We start from the raw sequence: 19,317 nt of genomic DNA on the forward strand, positions 1-19,317 counted from the left end.
ATACAGTAACCAGATAAATGGTTTTGAAAAGGACTTAAAAATGAGGTGTTTATGAAAGGAATGGAATGGGAGGAGGGGTTGGGGGTCCTATGAATGATCTGGCAAGGAGCCAACACCCTTTCTTATACCCCACCTTAGCCCTCCCACAAGCAGGGGTAGCTGATAAGGTCTCAGCAATGGTTAGGCTGGGGGGACCTGGATGGAAAAAATAGGGGAAGCTGGCGGAACCCCCCCGGGTAATTATTGAATTAGCATTACCTGCTACCTGCACTGTACACTTTTATCTGCTGGGTGGTCCAGACATCTAATAATAAAGTTACAACCTGATTAAAATTATATCAAATGTCTCCTGTCCTTCTTTTGGTATAGCTGGACAAAGGTTTATTGGGGTTTTATGTCATCCTCTAAAATTTTATCTGATAATCGCCACTGCCAAATGCAGAATATCAGACTTAGAGGAACCTTTGGTCTGACCCAATAGGGCCATTCCTATATTCCAGTCTTTGAACAATTCACTCTCTGTGTTGCAGGTGCCTTATTAGTGGTCTACTGGTTCTGCAATGCTAGTTAGGATAGGAGAAAATCTGAAACTTCATGCCCATCAAACTGTGTATTAAAGGGAAAGAAGTTTCATATCACACCAATAAAAGAGGTCAGATTCCCTCAATTAATTTAGCCTTCTATGTTCAGTTAAAGCTGTTTCTAACTTGAGACATTGGATCAGGACTTCAGCCTTCTTGGGATTTAAATATTTTCTACAAACCTCTTATGGATTCTTCATTTAAGACGCTTAACTCAGCATTAAGTGAATTTCTGAGCTTTAAAACTTGTAGCAATTTTCTCAGCCTTGAGTGTAAGTGAGTTGCAAGTCCCTTTTACTAATCTACCATGTCTTTTGTGTTCTCCCCCGCGCAGCTGAAATTGCAACAGTTCTGTTCTAAATGAAGTGAACACAAATTTTCATATAATTTAAAAGTAATCCTGAAGTCCTGTAATTCTTGAGAGTTGAAGCTGAAGTCTCTGGATATTTTGAGCTTGGAAAATTTACTATCTCATTTATCAGGACTGTCTCACTTCAAAAAAATGTTTTCTTTGTTTGTACCCAACCAAAAAAATTCTAACAACCTTTAAAGGATGTATTGGTAAAATGGAATAGATATCACAATACCACAATTTAAAAGGACAACAAACATTCTCCCAAGAATTAATTCTAGTGAAACAGTAAATCTTATTGAGAAAAGCAGCTTGATTTACACTGTTTTTCTCATTTAAAAAAAAAAAGCATAGGCTCTCTTTGGCAGATGCAGCATTCAGCAAGGAGTGGTTCTGCTTAGAGCTGGCTGAGAATTTTTTGACTAAACTTTTTTTTTTGTCAGAAAATGCTGATGCATTCAAACAGAAACTTTTAATGGGAAAGGATCAGTTTTGATAAATTGTTTTTACTCTAAATATATTTTTTGGGAAAAAAGTTTTAAAATAGTTTAAACTCTTTTTTTGATATTTTCAAAATGAAAAGTTCTTGTTCTCCAGTTTGAAATGACTTTTTGTTTAAAAATTTCAGCTATTTATCATTAATAATTAAAAATAGAAATGGTTGAAATTGAATTGAAATGTTTCAAAATTATGCAAACAAACCATTTTGATTGACCCACTCCAGTTTGCAAAAAAAAAAAATCGGTTTTGCATGAGAAAATTCTGCAATATTTCAAAAAATCTTGCAAGATGGAAAAACCCTTTCTGCCTCAGCTCTATTGCAGATAGCTAACATAAGCTTCTATAAGCATTGATTTATAAGTTTCTCTTCCAAACTAGTGTGGTAATGATATGGAAGTTGTTTGACCTTATCTATATATGATATTTAATTCCTATTTCCAAAAAGACTGAATCAAGCTATACTAGAATAATGCGGGAAGAGGTTATTATGAGATTATATATTAGGTTGTTAAGATTACGGATGGAGCAACAAGGTGGGTATATTTTATGCTTCCTATTTGAATGAGCATCTCTTTGCTTAAAAAAAGCTGACTTTTTTTGTCAACTGTGTATATTTGTATATCATATACATTTGTTTCTTTTAATGTTTACTCTTTCAGTACTAAGCAGTTTTAGGACCTAAATGATAGTCTCCAACACAACCTTTTATGTCAGGTTTTCAGAGGTATAAATTTCAGTGGCAATACCATGTAGCACTGTTTTTTCTGCATTGAGAATCTGGCTATGGAGAATTATGTTGTTATGACAGTTAGTGCTAGGTTATTGGGGAGTGTTCACACATAGATGATTGCTTAGTCGAATGAGTAATCAAAGAAAGGATTTTCCTCTGAGGTCTGTCCATGTGCTTGAGGTACAGCCTCTAGGCTCTGTAGATTAAGTACTATGTATATTATATATATATATATATATATATATATATATATATATGAGTACATTTATATGAGGTATTAGAGTGTGTTTACATTGCCAAAGGAAGGCTTTGATACAGATTTTCAAGTCTTTAAGAGGGTCAGAACCCAGCTACATCAATGATCATATCTATGTCCCAGATCCATCTGTGCTCCTCTGGAACTATCCAGCTCACAAAACTCAAAGTGCGTAAGAACCAGAGAAAAAAACACTCACAGTCAAGGGTTTGACAACTGAATTAACTTCTAGAGGAGATTAGATTAGTTTAAAATGTCTTAGTTTAGAGTTTACCCAAAGTTAAACTAACCTAAACTCACTCTTAGAAAGAAGTGCAAGTTCCTCCTTTTCAATGAAGAATCTCTCCCACCGTAACAGGAAGGATTTGCAGAATCTCTTAGTACCTAGGAAGTGCTTAGCACTATGTTGATGTGGTATTGTATAACTGTCCAAGGTAGGTAGGTAGATCCAGTGAAAGACAGAAATTGCATGAAGTAACACAAACTTCAAGGATTTAAAAAAAAAGTTTTTGGGGAGAAAACAATGTAGGAATTTATGGGGAATATTAAAACTGGAAATAGTCTTGATTACGCTGATCATTGGTGGAATATTGGATGATATTGGACTGTGGTGAAACTAGGGTGGGGACAGAAATAATCTATTGTAAAAAAAATAGTGGTGATTGTTTAATAATCAGATGTGAAGAAAATGCCATTGGAATGTCAGAGATTCTCCCTAAACTAAGAGATAAATTGAATGAATGATAAATCACCAAAGAGAAAACAAGATATATGGTTTGAAGTACTGGTAGTTTCTGAATCAAGCAGCTTACCTCTGAGTTTTGAACCCCTTGCCCTCAAAAATAAAGTTTGTTTGAAAAAAATTGTGAAGATTGGCATTTAAGTTTAAAGAAAAATACTTTATGTAGAGTGCTATACTGACAAATATACTCTTCCTTTGTAGAGTAGATTTGTTATTTTTAAATACTGTTATTGCTATAATATTTGTTTTAATTTTTTTGCCAAAAATGGAAATATTTCATGGGAAAAAACCCATTTTCTGACCATCTCTAGACACTATATGATGATTTTATGGCAGTAACATTAACACAAGTAATGAAGGTTGTCTCATTGCTGTTCCAGTAATATTATAGTGCCTAGGCGCTTCAGTTAAGGATCAGTACTACGCACTCTACAGACAACTAATCAAGAAGACAGTCCCTTCTCCAGAGTGTTTACGGACTGAGCATCAGACAAATTTGTCACAGTTTTCTCCCTTTTTAAAGTTTGTTATGAAAGAGACTGAAAATAAAAAAAAAATCCACATTAGGGGTGTCTAGTGTGCTACAGAATTAATCTCAAATGGGGATAAGGTAGAAAGAACAGTTAAGGGATATTTTAAAAATAATTATATCTCCTACCGCCCGACACAGACAACGTGACTCATGGTATGAAATAATATACAAACTCACTAAGAGAAATGTGCAATAAGGAAAATGCCTATTTAAAAAAAAAAATTTCAGATAAAACCTGTAAGACATTGCTTAGCTTTGTGCTTTGCTCAGCTTTCAGTAAAAATGCTAACGGTAGGAAATGTTTTTTGAATGTTAGTTTTCTCTTTCTAGTTCAGTCCATATAGGTTCTTATATCACACTCATCAATTGTAGTTAATCTGAGCATCTTCCAGTAGTGTATTAGCAACGTGACTACCATCTGTCACCTGTTTGTTCTCTCATCCTCCCTTCAGGGAGAGAAGTGTGTGCAGTCAAATGTTTTGTTTTGGAATTTGTTTAACAATATATATGCACACACTTATTGCTACATGATTATGTTAGGGAAGGCAAGGTCAAAGAAATGTGCTTTCCACTTTAGATTGGAATGTGATGAGGCTTGTGCTGGTTCTTAGCCGCAGTGTGAGTTCGTTCCACTGTTTTGGCCCAGCCCCTGAGAAAGCTCCTGCCCAGATGAGCTTTACCCTTACTGTAGAAAGTTGCATTATGCTGTTCACCATACCCATTCTATGAACCATTTTTAACTATTGTATCATGAAACAACAGCCTTATCTTGAAATTGTGCTGAGAAAAATAGAAAACCCCATTTTACAATGAGATTCACCATAACAAGCAAAATTGTCTTGTATCAGAAGTAATACTGCTAGTTTCTCTTTTAAGATCTTGGGATACACACAATTATATTATATACTTGATCCAAATGGTTGTCGTAGGAAAAGTATACCTTGCTGAAGGACAAGATATGAGCGACACAGTAGCTCCTGAGATGCATATTGTAAAAGCAGCTGTGTTTAAAAGCACTTAAACTTTGTCCTTCAAAAAGAATAGTGACAGATGAGGCTTTTATTTATAATAAAAGACTTGATTTGTTATGAATCAGATGTATTATCATAATCAGCATCAGCTAGCAGTCTCCATTAGGAAACATTATTTTTGACATTTCCAGGACTAGCATGATATCAATGAGAATTGAAAAGACCTTGTCCTTTACTGCCATCTGAAGAACAAAATATCAGAGTAAAAAAATGTATGAAAAGTGACTTAAAATAAACAAATGAATTAACCTCACTTAAATGCACTTCTTGCTCTTCCTGTTAAAGCAATGACTTATCATTCAGCGTTTCAGTGAATATAATACACACAAAAGTGTTCTGAAGCCCAGAGCTATCAATCCAAATTTATAGATATCGGTCATTTAAATGTAGTCAATAGGATTTGAGGTGTTTTTTAAAAAAACAATGTGGGTGACTGTATTTCACTAGGAAACCGCAGTTAACCATTTTGATTTCAAGAAGAGTATCTGTTTGTTATTTCAGTTTTTATATTCCCAACAAAGTTTAATTTAAGAAAAAATTAAGGCAACTGTCTTTCTTGTTGGGTTAGCAAAATCACTATTTTTATTTCACTCACAGAATAATTCACAATTAGATGACAAAATGTTGAATTGAAGAAGGAAAAGCAAAGACAGATCACAAAAGTTGGAATGTTGGGCACTCTGCCCACTCAGATAAAAAGAAAGTAATAAGATTTGAAGCTTCAGTACCCTTTTTTCTGTATAAGGAGTAAATGAGTAGCTTGACTGATAAATTGAAATAGAATTAGAATTCACTGTGATTTTTTTACTTGGTCATTCTCTTAAAATGTAGGTAATTTGTACTTGAAGAGACGAATAAAGACTGAACTTTACATGCTTGTAAGTGTTTAATTAGTTTCCATTGTGGACTTTATAAATCATCTGTGTCTTACACACACATGCATGAATGAGCCTGGCTTAAAGGTGTCAGCAGGTTGTTGTGCCACATTTGGTATGAGGTGACTGCAACTCCATTAATTTGTACTACACGGCACCAATCAGTCTAGGTTGTCGAAAGAGCCTTACATTCTTAGAACATTGAGAAAGGATTAAAAGGGCAAGCTCCAGTTTTCTTGCCTTCAGGATGAAATAAAACTCCTGCAAATAAAACTGTCAGTCTTCAGATTTTTTTTTCAAAGGGCCGGGGGAGACAAATAAACAGTTCTATCCTAACTTTCTTTAGGTTGGTTAACAAACAGTTTCATTGTTGGCTGGTTAGTTAGCAAGCCTTAACAAAAAGAAAGCCCCCAAACTAGTTCTCTTTTTCCATATGATGCCTAATTGTTCCACACCATTTCTTGAGAGAGAATTCTTGAGCTACACCTGGAGGCTTCTTCCTTCCTGAGCGAGACAAAGATCTTTATGTGGCTTTTCCCTTTACCTTTGTGAAGGGGTGTAACCTCTTTACTGTGCCGCACAGTACAGACAGTGGCAAATATAGGAACAGGGGAATTGACATAAAATCAGATCCAGTGCTCCATTTATTTTGACACTCTGCTTCCAGCAGTGGTCAATACCAGATGCTTTAGATGAGAGAAACCTTGTTATGAAAAATTATGGAATAACTTGCCCATAGGAAAAGTATTTCTAACTGAAATGCTTATGTCTCATCACATATAGTATGATTTTTTTCTTATTTCTTAAATAATGTAACCATCTGAAAGTATTTGAAGGATATAAAAGACTACTTGAATCTGTCCAGGGACTTGTAACTAGAAGTAATGGAACAAGAACAAAGACATTTTTCTTCCTATGCATGCTAAATTTTCCTAAGTTAGGTCTATTAGAGTAGTCTCCCAAAGCACATAGGAAACACACTGTCACCAGAGAGATGTGAAGAAACATTATTGTACGCTCTTCTGCCTACTTAAAAAATAAGAAACACTAGATGAACTACAAGAAATTCAAGCCACTGTAAATGGGCTTAGACCAGTAGTCCCCAAACTTTTTAAGTCATGCTCCCCCTTACTTCTAATGCAGGGGTTCCCAAACTTGGTTCGCGGCTCATTCAGGGTAAGCTCCTGGTGGGCCATGAGATGCTTTGTTTACCTGAGCGTCCCCAGGTACAACCACTCGCAGCTCACAGTGGCCACAGTTTGCCGTTCCCGGCCAATAGGAGCTGCAGGAAGCAGTGGCCCGGCCCGTGTCGCTTCCTGCAGCTCCCATTGGCCGAGAATGGCAAACTGCGGCCACTGGGAGCTGCAAGCGGCAGTATCTACGGATGCTCAGGTAAACAAAGCATCTCATGGCCTGCCAGGGGCTCACCCTGAACAAGCCACAAACCAAGTTTGGGAACTCCTGCTCTACTGTAATCTGCCAGCTCCATGCCCCACAGTTTGGGGATCTCTGGCTTAGATCAGGCCCCTCGTAGTTAATATGAGATGCCCAAGATCCTATTACTGCCGCTCACAATGCTTGGGAACAGATGCCCCAACGTTAAAATAGCTTCAGCTCAGTCCAGAATACATCAGTCTAACTCTTGAGCAATTCCAGCTGTCATGAGCATGTTAACCCAGCCCACTGCTCACCAAGTAGAATACTGGCTTAATTTCAAGAAGTCTTCATTGTTAATCCATGAGATTGGACCAAGTTACCTGAAACAATGCCTCTTGCTAAGGGACCAAGACTTCTTTCAGTTGTTACATTCACAGGAATGAGGAAACAGTCCATCTCCAAGGGCCAAACTCATGAAAGCAGGCAACAGAGCTTTCTCAGCATCTTCTCCAGAAGTGGTAACAATGGCCACTGAGCTCAGTGCAGTGAGGTCACAACATTCAAAATTCTCTCTCCTTTACCATTATTTTTCCTCCGCAACAGTAACAACAACTAAGAAATTTATTATAGAAGGGTGGCATTATGCAAATATGTGTGCACCTATACATACACAAACACTCTTTGAAAGAAGAGGAGGAAGAAAAATTCCAGCAACCTTCCTCCGAGGAGGAGGAGGATATAAACTACACTTATTGGACATTGTCCTATTTTCATTCTCTTGTGGGAGACACTGAGACATTACCATGATGGGCACCTGAAAAGAACCTAAGTAAATAGATAACCATTTAAAACTAGGTTTCATAGAGTGCTCATTTAAAGTCACAAACCACCATAAGGAGTACATTGTGACTCTAGAAATGGTGAGTGTTATTGCTCCATCACTGTAGACAGATGATGCAGCAAGTGCTCTTCCCAGAATGGGATTGCAACCTGCGCAGGAATAGGAAATACCTATACATTTGAGTGACTAGCCTCTGGAGAAGCTAATATTAGCAGCAGAGCTATTGAAGATAAGTCCCTGTACTCAAGTGAGTTCAAAAACTATCTTTGAACCTGTTTCCCAGGTACAAAAGAAAAGAGGGCACTCATTGTGTGCCTTCCTCAGCTTGTAGCTGAGGGGCAGAATTAAGACCATAGCGTAGATAACAATTCTGATCTCACAGGGAGAAGGAAAAGAACAGCAAAAGGGATTGTGGAGTCTGCATGTTCTCCATGCATACTGGTGAGCTGAGGGAGGAACTGAGTCCTAACTGGGCCAAGAGATCGCTCAAGGGAACAGAGCCCATAAATGTTCTCAGATCAATGATGAGCAAATTATTTTAGGGTGCAGAGACACAATGCACACACACAGCTGACAGCAGAGCTTAGACACAGCACAGGCTGTTCCCAACCAGTGACCCACATACACACTTCTTTCAGTATGTCACCACTTTCTTTCACATATGTCAAGATACTCTTTTATACTCATCATCCTCTCTGGTCATAGTTAGTCAGCATGCCAGACAAACAAAAGAAATGGCAGAAAATTAAGGAGTTTATTGACAATAAAATTGAGCTACTCCTACCTGCCCTGGTAAAGTTTACTTTTGTAAAAATGCAAACAAAAACAGGAGGGGAGAGAGTGTGTAGCATAGAACACTGCAGATATAATAACTGTACCCCCTCTCACAGTGCAACTTTCTCCCCACCCCACAAACAGTAAAACATTTTTGTTCAGTGAATGGTCAGTCTAACCACTGAATATGGCCACACTGCTTTTAGGCAGATGGTTGAATATTCACAACAGTGATACTAAGTGTGTGTACTTTATGCCAAATACACATCACTACATGAAGACCAGCTAGGTACTGCCTGGTACTGTGGCAGATCTGTGAGCCCATATCTTAGCATACACTGAATACATCCTCCATGAAGGAAATGTCCTGATAGAGCACAAGATTTGTGTACCTCCTGGTTTCATAACATAACATTCCCGGCTCATACTGCTTAAAGTCTCTTGCAGTTTTAATTGATTAAATATGATGGTGTGAATACCCCACTCACATCAGCAGATGTTCACACATGGAGAATGAAGTTCAAGAATGCAGTCCGATGCAGAACGTTATTTCAAAAATATCAACTGCTTGAGTCAGTAGCCATCTCAGCAGGCAGCGACATCTAAGACTTACATAATATGGCTGCTAGAAGACTCCACCAACAAACCACACCCAGGAAGCACAGTGGGAACTTACTGACATATGGTGGAGCATATTCTGTACAATTTAAATAAATCAGAAGCTTTAAAATAAATGAATGAACCCACTTGCAGCCATGTGAAAGAAAATGTAATATTTTAAAAACAGAGTAAGATGGATGATACAAATGAAACAGAGGGAGCATGAATGGTGAGGATTTTGTGGACAAGAGATATTACTGCATCTTCTAATGTCCCTTTTTTTCTGCCCTTACTACTTTTCTTGTTATCCTCCGCTGCCACCTCTAACCCTAAAGTAATGAAGCATGTCCAATCACTGCATTCTCTGTCCAGAGAACGGACAGATGGCCTTTCCCCCCAGACTTACTGTGGCACCAGCACTCCAGATTCATAAAGTGGGTGGGAATGCATTGAGATTACACAAGAGAATATTAAAAACGTGGTATATTGAGAATTTGGATTTTGGCCACAAGCCTTATGAGCCAGCTCAGGCTTGGCTGTTGCTGCTTTGCGTCAATCCATCATGGCAAAGCAATTGTGAAGATTTCTTTGCTGTCTGCTTGAGGGTTCTCCCGGCATGGGGAAGATTGGCTCCATACCATCCCTCCCAGCCCTCATCTCCCAACATAAGGGACAGGCCAGAGTGGTGCATTCCAGTAATCCCTTAGGGACTGTTACTGCTGGCCCAGCCATGAACCTGAACTAAGTTGCTCATGCAGACAAAACTGTAGGGAGCCGGGGTGGTCTCCCTCCGAACCAGAGGATAAGGAGCCACTCTCTCAGCCTGAGTGGGCAGAGCCAGGTCAAGCTTACTCCATCTCCCAGAAGGGGAGGGATGGAACAGGAAGTACAAAAGATGGGGCCCTTAGCCCAGTGAGGGGAGGACCAAGGAGAGAGACAGACACAGGCTGCTGGCTGTTTCCTTTAGACCCTACTGCCGAACCAGGAGACACCCTGGACCAGGGGAAACCTGACCCAGAGGAAGGACTCAGGCTACCAGGACTACCGAGGAACTGGAGGAGCTGGGCAGCAACCCGAGCCCGAGTGAGCCCAACATTGAGGGCGAGCTGGAGCTACTAGGGCTACCGGCAGCTTAATACCCCGACGCATTGGAGGAACCAGAGGGTCCCACTCGAGAGACAGGGTAGGAAGTAGTTCAGGAACTGAACTGGACAGTGCGGTGAGTTAGTGTTCAGTTAGCATGTTGCAGACAGATCCGCGCTGACCCAGTGGCAGGACCTTCTCCTCCCGCCACTGTCAGGACCCTGGGCTGGAACGCAATGGAGTTGGGTGGACCTGCGTTCCCATACCCTTGCCACCCCCAATAAAGTATTAAGGATTCTTGTTGGCATTCCCCTGCCTGAGGGGTGCGCCACGGACTCTTGCCAGCGCTCTCTGGCCTGAGGGGCATGCCATGAACTTGGGCCAGTACTCCCGTGTCGTGCCAACTGCGATGGCACACCTCCCTCTGCTAATTTCCTGTTGATGGAGAGGTGTGACGAAGGCCTTACAGCTAGGCAGTAGCTCCCCACCGACCCCCAGTGGCTTGGCAGACCAACTGAGACCTTGCTCCTTGATCCCTCAAACTGTGGGGTGATGGTTTGTGTAGCAACTGGTATAACGTAAAGTCAACTTCCTCTCCATCCCAGTGATCTGCATCAGGCTTCAAATGAATGGTCCTTGGGACCTAGTGCTGTATGTGTTCTCCCCGTCGCTGTAGCCAGTGAGGAGGAAAGCATTTGTAAGGTGTAGATAATAGAGATGCACAAGCACACAATTTACAGCAGAGTACATACATATTGCTCAGCCAGTTCCCAACTAGGCCTTGCACATGCAAATGGGAAGCTTTTCTTTTTCCCTCCGTGAAGTGTTCTAACTGTGAAGGTTTACCTGGGCATAGCAAGGATGTTAAAATGCTCTTTAACCATGGATCTAACATGGTTGCAGGTAGTAATTCTCACACTACAGCATCCTTTTTATCTTCTCAACACACACCCACACCCTGGGAACTGACCAGATTTTTTTGGTTAACACGAGCCCATGTGATTAGGTTGCACTGTCATCCAACTGTGTAGGTGTTTTCAGTACATAGTTCACAGTGCAAAGATGCTCGAGTTACTCTTTTCCCATTAAAGACTCATGTATCATTCTTCCTAAGGCAATTACTGTTTTCCTGTGGCTCTGATTTTCCTAAATCAATCTCATACAAAGTTGGACAAATATTCATGTAAATGAACCAGTGGATTGAAAGGATTACTGAACCTCAGTTGATGGCAGTAATGTGATATACAATTAGTGTGAGCAGAGTCAGTAGAAGGACCCTGCTAGAGATAGGAAAATATTGTACTAATGGTGCAAGAAAATACCACTACCAAAATGAAGAATACACTACATAAGAACGGCCATACTGGGTCAGACCAAAGCTCCATCTACTCCAGTATCCTGTCTTCCAACAGTGGCCAATGCCAGGTGCCCCAGAGGGAATGAACAGAACAGGTAATCATCAAATCATCCATCCCCTGTCATCCATTCCCAGCTTCTGGCAAACAGAGACATCATCCCTGCCCATCCTGGCTAATAGCTAGGGCCCTACCAAATTCACAGTCCATTTTTGTCAATTTCATCATGGGCATAGGATTTTAAAAATCATAAATTTCATGATTTCAAATATTTAAATCTGAAAATTTGTGGTGTTGTATCTGTAGGGGTCCTGAACCAACTCTGAAGGCAGCAGTACAGAAGTAAGGATGAAAGATATGGTATTGCCACCCTTACTTCTGCGCTGCTGCTGACAGGACACTACCTTCAGAGCCGGGTGCCTGGCCAGCAGCTGCTGCTCTCTGGACTCCCAGCTCTGAAAACAGTGCAGAACTAAGGGTAGCAATACCGTGACCCCCACTAAAATAACCGCACAACTCCCTACAACCCTCTTTTGAGTCAGGATCCCCATTTTCAGAAACGCTGGTCTCCTCCCTGAAATCTGTATAGTATAGGGTGAAAATACACAAAAGACCAGACTTCACAGGGAAGACCAGATTTCATGGTCCGTAACATGTTTTTCATGGCCGTGAATTTGGTAGGGCCCTACTAATAGCCATTGATGGACCTAACCTCCATGAATTTATCTAGTTCTTTTTTGAATCCTGTTATAGTCTTGGTCTTTACAACATCCTCTGCCAAAGAGTTCCACAGGTTGACTGTGCGTTGTGCGAAGTACATCAGTGAGGCACGAAAATGCCTGTATTACAATGACCGGTTTCAGAGTAACAGCCGTGTTAATCTGTATTCGCAAAAAGAAAAGGAGTACTTGTGGCACCTTACGGAATAACCAATTTATTTGAGCATAAGCCTTCGTGAGCTACAGCTCACTTCGTCGGATGCATACTGTGGAAAGCGTAGAAGATCTTTTTATACACACAAAGCACGAAAAAATGGGTGTTTACCATTACAAAAGGTTTTCTCTCCCCCCACCCCACTCTCCTGCTGGTAACAGCTTATCTAAAGTGATCACTCTCCTTACAATGTGTATGGTAATCAAGTTGGGCCATTTCCAGCACAAATCCAGGTTTTCTACCCCCCCCTACACACACAAACCCGCTCTCCTGTTGGTAATAGCTTATCTAAAGTGCATGCTTTGTGTGTATAAAAAGATCTTCTATACTTTCCACAGTATGCATCCGATGAAGTGAGCTGTAGCTCACGAAAGCTTATGCTCAAATAAATGTATTACAATGTGGAATGCAGTTTGTTAATGGTGGAATAAGAGGCCTTTTTTGTAATCTGGAATACAGTGTGTAAGTAAAGGGTCTCTGCTATTCTAAAGAAGAGTGCTTTATGTAGACCACAATGCTGAAATGTTATAAACCTGAGTGCTGAACAGATTGAGATTTCCCAGAACCCCATTTGTACAGGATTGTTAAAGCTACTTGTATATTTCTCTCAGTGCACAGCTCTCTGCAAGCAGGAATGGATGAAACTGGGCAGCACTCACCTGCTCTTTCTACTCATGTGGAGAGCAAGAGTCATCTCCTCTTTCTCATCTCTCCTGCCCTTTTCCCTCTAAGCCATAAAATATTTGGATGTGATAGCTGTGCGTTTCACTCCTGGTCCTCACTCCTAGACTGCTGTTTGTGGGATGCTGCCTCCCCTAATTCAGCAGCTGTAACATCATACTGGTCTTTTGGGGCAGAGGTTTGAATCCTCTCAAGCTGTCTGCACACGTTTTCTGCACAAGTTGGCCAAACTTTTACAAGACCAACTGTTCTCATGAAATTTTGGTCCTCTTGCCTGGTGCAGAACCAGGCCAGGATTCCAATGTCCCTCTCTGTGTGATTTTTGGATCTGAGCTAAATACAGGATGAGGAGCTCTGAGTTTTGGTTTGAGCCTATCTCTAATATCTTGAAAATCTTTCCTTCAAGGGGAGAAGTCTGTTTAGGGGGAATATTGGACAGCACTTAAAAAAAACCTGGAACAAAAGAATTTTTGAAGGCTTCAACCCATAATGGAAAGGGGAGAGAGTTTCTCCCTGACATACTGTGGAGGACTAAACCTTTGAAAGATTCCAGGCCAGCCATTATTACAAATTTTTGTTTTCTGCTAGGTTATAACCAATGTCGAGCTGCAGTGCTCTGAGAAGTCTTTAATCTTGTTGTGATTACATGTCAGATTAAAGGGTTAACCAGGTAAACCTCTCTATTTTGGATTGATTTTTTCCCTTTTATTAAATTAAGTTTTCATATAAGAAATTACTCCTTCATGGACCCATGCAAAGCAAATTTAAATGCCTTAGAGTCTGGACAGTAAGTTTAAAAAATTCTATAATTAACTGTGTTTTATTAAAATAGTAATAATGAAAAATAATTAGATTCTTAGGGATAATTGCCCTATATTGTAAAAATAAGTTAAACATGTGTTTGGAATGAATGGGTGAAAATCAGTCTAATTATTTTTTCATGAACTACGTGGTGTGTAATAAAATGAGAACACTCCATGCTTATAAAACTAAACTGGCCCTTTATTAAGAGAACTATTTACAGAGGTGCTGTATCTGCAGCTAACATTTAAGCCAGGTGCATACAAACTAATTCCTGGTGCCTCCTCCAAAATCTTTCCTCCTGCAAGTTGTTCTCCTTCCAACTTCCATGCAGGTTGCTAAAGTTATTGCATCATCATCGCATTATTGAAAAAACAAACAAACATAGATTGTAAAAGCCCAGTTTTGCATACACTTACATGATTAATTTCAAACATGTGAGAAATCACTGACTTAAGTGGAGCTTCTCATATGCTTAATGTTCAATGTCTGTGTGTTTAATCGGGGCCTAAGAACCTGCCTTGAATAGGAGTTTAAACCATAGTAAGAACAGGGACTTCAGCATTTGGTTTTTAATGACTAAAACCTTTTTAGATTGTAGACATTGTTTAACACAAAGCATATTGCATATTAAACATAAGTATAGTATAGCAATAACCAGTAAACAAGCTATATTGATTTGCTTATTTTTTCTTTCTCTTCTTCACCTATGTACTGTAGAAATCCATTTAACTTAAAATCCTGTGTTCAAAAGTGATTGAGCTGTTTGTTCCAAGTTAGTAGTAAAAATATACCACTATTCACGCTTTAATAAATAAAATATGATTGGGTGTAAATGTTTGTTCTAAACCCCTCAAAAAAACCGCCAATATTTCAGTAATTAAGTGATAGCGTTTCTTTTCAACTCACAAAAATAAAGAAATTCATAGTTAAAAGGAGGCTGGTTAGGGGCTTAGTAAACAAAGATAGCGTTGACAATGCTAAGAGGTGTGGGACAGAGAGTAAAGAGATAATTAAATAAAGGTCCTCAGCATTTGACTATGTGGATCATGCACAGCAGCCACATAGTGGGAAAGGGCACCAGAGGGGGATATCGATTAATTCAGAAGTCATATAATCTAATAAAATTAGGAACTTGGGCCTACAAAAGGGACATACTTAGGAGGAAGGGTTAGTGGCAGGCAATAAAAGAATGTAATGGGTCCTCCATAATTTTAAATTACTTTGGTTGCCATCAAATATCTGTGACATTTCATCATTTTTACTCTAGACTTCAATCATTCTCCCCTAGATATATCACAATACATTAGGAGGAATCCAAATTGGTGTTGTAAAACAAGGTAATGGCCTGCATCTCATTTCGGATACATGAGAGTCTTATGCTCAAAGTATTATAGAGTAGTGAAGGCTTATAGATAAACTAAGTGTCATCTGCACTTCCTAGAAAAGAAAAGAAATTAATTTCATTTTTACTTAGAATTTTTACAGAATCAGATAAGTTCACTTCATAAAAAAAAATTCAATACATTTCCTGCTTAAATGACTTGAATTTTAGCTGATAGCTTTCAATGCTTCAATGTCTGCTCAAAGTGCTGATAAAAATTAGCTACTTCTCTGCAGTATGGGGGAGAGCTGAAATATTCGGGTCTGGATCCACCTGCACAGGAAATTGCTTCTTTCCATTTTGAAGTGGTATTTGGTATCTGTTTTTCATTAAGATCATTTCACTTCTGATGTGCTGATAATATTCTTGTGAAAGGATGAGCAAAGACATATAAATTAATGATGTTGGGTTGGTACTTACATAACACAACACAGTAGTCCTAATGAATTGTATCCATTGAAGCTAAATGCAGATGTGTGTCATGTAGTAGCCCTTTCTCATCTGGCTTTGTCACAGGATGTTGATCCTTATTCTAATCACATAATCACATTGGTCCCAGTCCAGAAGACATTGCTCAAGCAAAACTCCACCTGATTTCAACGGGAGTTCTGTGTGAGTAAAGATTTTTGTATTGAGCCCTCGCTATCTTATGCCTACCATCTGTAAAATGGTGATCACAATATCTGCAGAGATGCTGGGAGGCCTAACTTTAGACCCAGAAATGTTGGAGAACTATAGGTCAACAAGCTGTGATATAGAACTTCTCTAGTATACTGCTTTTGTGATACTGACTTCCAGTACCAAGCACTTGAGCACTGACTGATTTAGCAAATGGAAATTTATTCTGTGCACAGCCGAGAACTTCAGTCATTGCAAAATATAATGGAGTGCTTAATTTCTCTTGCATCATGTCCCAGAACTATCATACCTTGGGCAATCCCATCATGTAGCCAAAATAATTATTTTTATATAATATTTGCCCTTGATATAAAACTAGAAATGACTAGTTCAGAATCTTTTATATGAGAAATTATTATACAGAACAATAGAAATCTAATGGTATTTATTATATTTATTTATTTACAATGCTTCCTTATCTGTTTGTTCTTGTTTTACTTCTGGAAAACATCTGGTGTTATAGAAGAGATTGAAAAATTCTGAAAGCATTTTCACATCTTCTTCAGCCACATACTTCAAGAAATCTTCATTTTCCATAAATGTGTTCCTGACATGCTTTAGAAATTCATATGCCAAATTTCTTTCTGAAATCAGCAGAACACTAGATCTAAATGGAGAAAAGTATCTCAATGTATTAACACCCGTTGGTTTAAAAAATAGTACGTCCAGTTTCTTTTCAACATTCATTTTTGTCTTCATATTGAAACCTGTCAGGGTTTATTTTAACTAAGATAAGTCACTCCTTTATTGACACCAGATATATTTCTTGCTTGAGCAACATCACCAGCAATACAGATGAACTCTAAGTACATTCCTGAACATTTATAGCTCAGTTCATAAGAAACCATTCTAAGCACCAGTGGTCAGATCTTTGATTTGTCTCCCCAGTAAAGAAAAAGGTCATAATTGAGACCTGTAGGAGATCAAAGAAGAAAATTCTATAGATTGCTGTCTACATGATTGATAAAAATTAAGTGTCTGCTCAGTACCATAATCAATCTCAGGAGGTAACAAAAGCATTTGTGAGAAAATTGTTTAAGTAGAAGCAAGGTGAAATGGAATCCTGTTGCTCTAAATCTGGCTACTTTGATTTTGAGACTGAGAAATACTTGGTTCTTGAAAGAAAAGGGTCGACTTAAAACCAATGTGGACCTTAAATAATATAAGTTCTTCCTCCAGCAGTAGTTTGTGTAACTCTTCTGCCAGGTAGTGTCAGCAGCAAGAAGGGTAGGGTTCAATATCTGAGGGGGGGGTGTTCCCCTTAATGTTACAAAACAAAACCAGCTCAAGCCCCCACCAGAAAAATAAACACCACCCTTGGTTGCCTCAAACAGGCAATACTTCCCCACTTCCTAGCACTGACTTTACTAAGAGGGGAGGGAACACATAATTAATTTGGGAAAACACTGCAACAATTATTCAAAAGTATGCAAACACTAAGTAAACACCTGCTCGACAGAATCTTGGGCAGTAATCCTTTGCCTCAGTTTCCCTTTCACACACCACTCCTCTGCACCTGACTCACTGATTTGTTGTCCAAGGTCAATGAAGTCCCAGGGTCCAGTGGTGGGAAAGTAGAGGAAGAGTGATGCCTCTACTTCTGCCCTGCTTGCAGCTGGTCATCGCTGTCACCTCTCTTTGCCGCTGCCTTTACCTGCCATGCTGTGTTTTGAGGTTCCCACACCCCACCCAGTTCTTAGTGATTTTAGTTCTTACTGATGTCACTGGGTAGTGGGGAACCTCAAGGAACCTTAGGCCACACTATCAGAGGCTCGTTCACCTGCACATCCACCAATGTGATATATGCCATCATGTGCCAGCAATGCCCCTCTGCCATGTACATTGGTCAAACTGGACAGTCTCTACGTAAAAGAATAAATGGACACAAATCAGATGTCAAGAATTATAACATTCATAAACCAGTCGGAGAACACTTCAATCTCTCTGGTCACGCAATCACAGACATGAAGGTCGCTATCTTAAAACAAAAAAACTTCAAATCCAGACTCCAGCGAGAAACTGCTGAATTGGAATTCATTTGCAAATTGGATACTATTAATTTAGGCTTAAATAGAGACTGGGAGTGGCTAAGTCATTATGCAAGGTAGTGCAAGGTAGCCTGTTTCCTCTTGTTTTTTCCTACCCTCCCCCCCACCCAGATGTTCTGGTTTAACTTGGATTTAAACTTGGAGAGTGGTCAGTTTAGATGAGCTATTACCAGCAGGAGAGTGAGTTTGTGTGTGTATGGGGGTGGGGGGGATGTGAGAAAACCTGGATCTATGCAGGAAATAGCCCGACTTGATTATGTAAAGAGTTGTCACTTTGGATGGGCTAGCACCAGCAGGAGAGTGAATTTGTGTGGGGGGGTGGAGGGTGAGAAAACCTGGATTTGTGCTGGAAATGGCCCACCTGATGATCACTTTAGATAAGCTATTACCAGCAGGACAGTGGGGTGGGAGGAGGTATTGTTTCATATTCTCTGTGTATATATAAAGTCTGCTGCAGTTTCCACGGTATACATCTGATGAAGTGAGCTGTAGCTCACGAAAGCTTATGCTCAAATAAATTGGTTAGTCTCTAAGGTGCCACAAGTACTCCTTTTCTTTTTGCGAATACAGACTAACACGGCTGTTACTCTGAAACCTGTCATTTAGCAAAGTAGGTACATCTGTGGATCATGTCAGCAAAATAGTGCGTCTATACAAATATGGTCTTGTCCTGAGGTCTTTTCCCCCAGCTCATCAATAGATGGCAGGAGAGAGCTCATTCAAGCTACTTGCTTACATCTGTAATTTCTTTTTATCTTAGAATATCTTTTTTCAGTTGTGAGGATTTAAAGTCAGGGTCCAAGAGACAGGTCAGCATGTTAAGGTTAACCAGTAAATTACTGCTGAATTTCTCATTTTTTTTAGTAAAGCTTCCATCTGCACTTAAAACAAACCATAGTGTAACATTTAATATCTTTTTCATAATCTTTCAGTCTGGGCAGGTAATGCATTCAAATTTTAAGAAAGGAATTACTTGCAATATATATTATTAGAAATATCTGAAGATATGTCAGAAATGTCTTTCTCAGTTGGTGACAGAGCGAAAAACAGGCCTTTTCTCTATGTGCTGCAGTGCTAATATTATATCTACTCAGCAATCACATACTGTACTCTGTCCCATAATCATATGCTGCCACATGCTTCCTCCTGGTTTCTTTGCCTA

At 39.5% G+C, this 19,317-nt stretch overlaps 1 protein-coding gene across 7 annotated transcripts in view; it reads left to right on the top strand.

Moving 5' to 3' along the window:
• The window catches only part of ADGRB3 (adhesion G protein-coupled receptor B3), a 625,089-nt gene that overhangs the window by 166,213 nt on the left and 439,559 nt on the right, over positions 1–19,317 (top strand). The gene's annotated exons all lie outside the window — the stretch shown is intronic.

Source organism: Caretta caretta, chromosome 3 (genome assembly GCF_965140235.1).
Source record: "Caretta caretta isolate rCarCar2 chromosome 3, rCarCar1.hap1, whole genome shotgun sequence".
Classification (NCBI taxonomy): Eukaryota; Metazoa; Chordata; order Testudines; family Cheloniidae; genus Caretta; species Caretta caretta.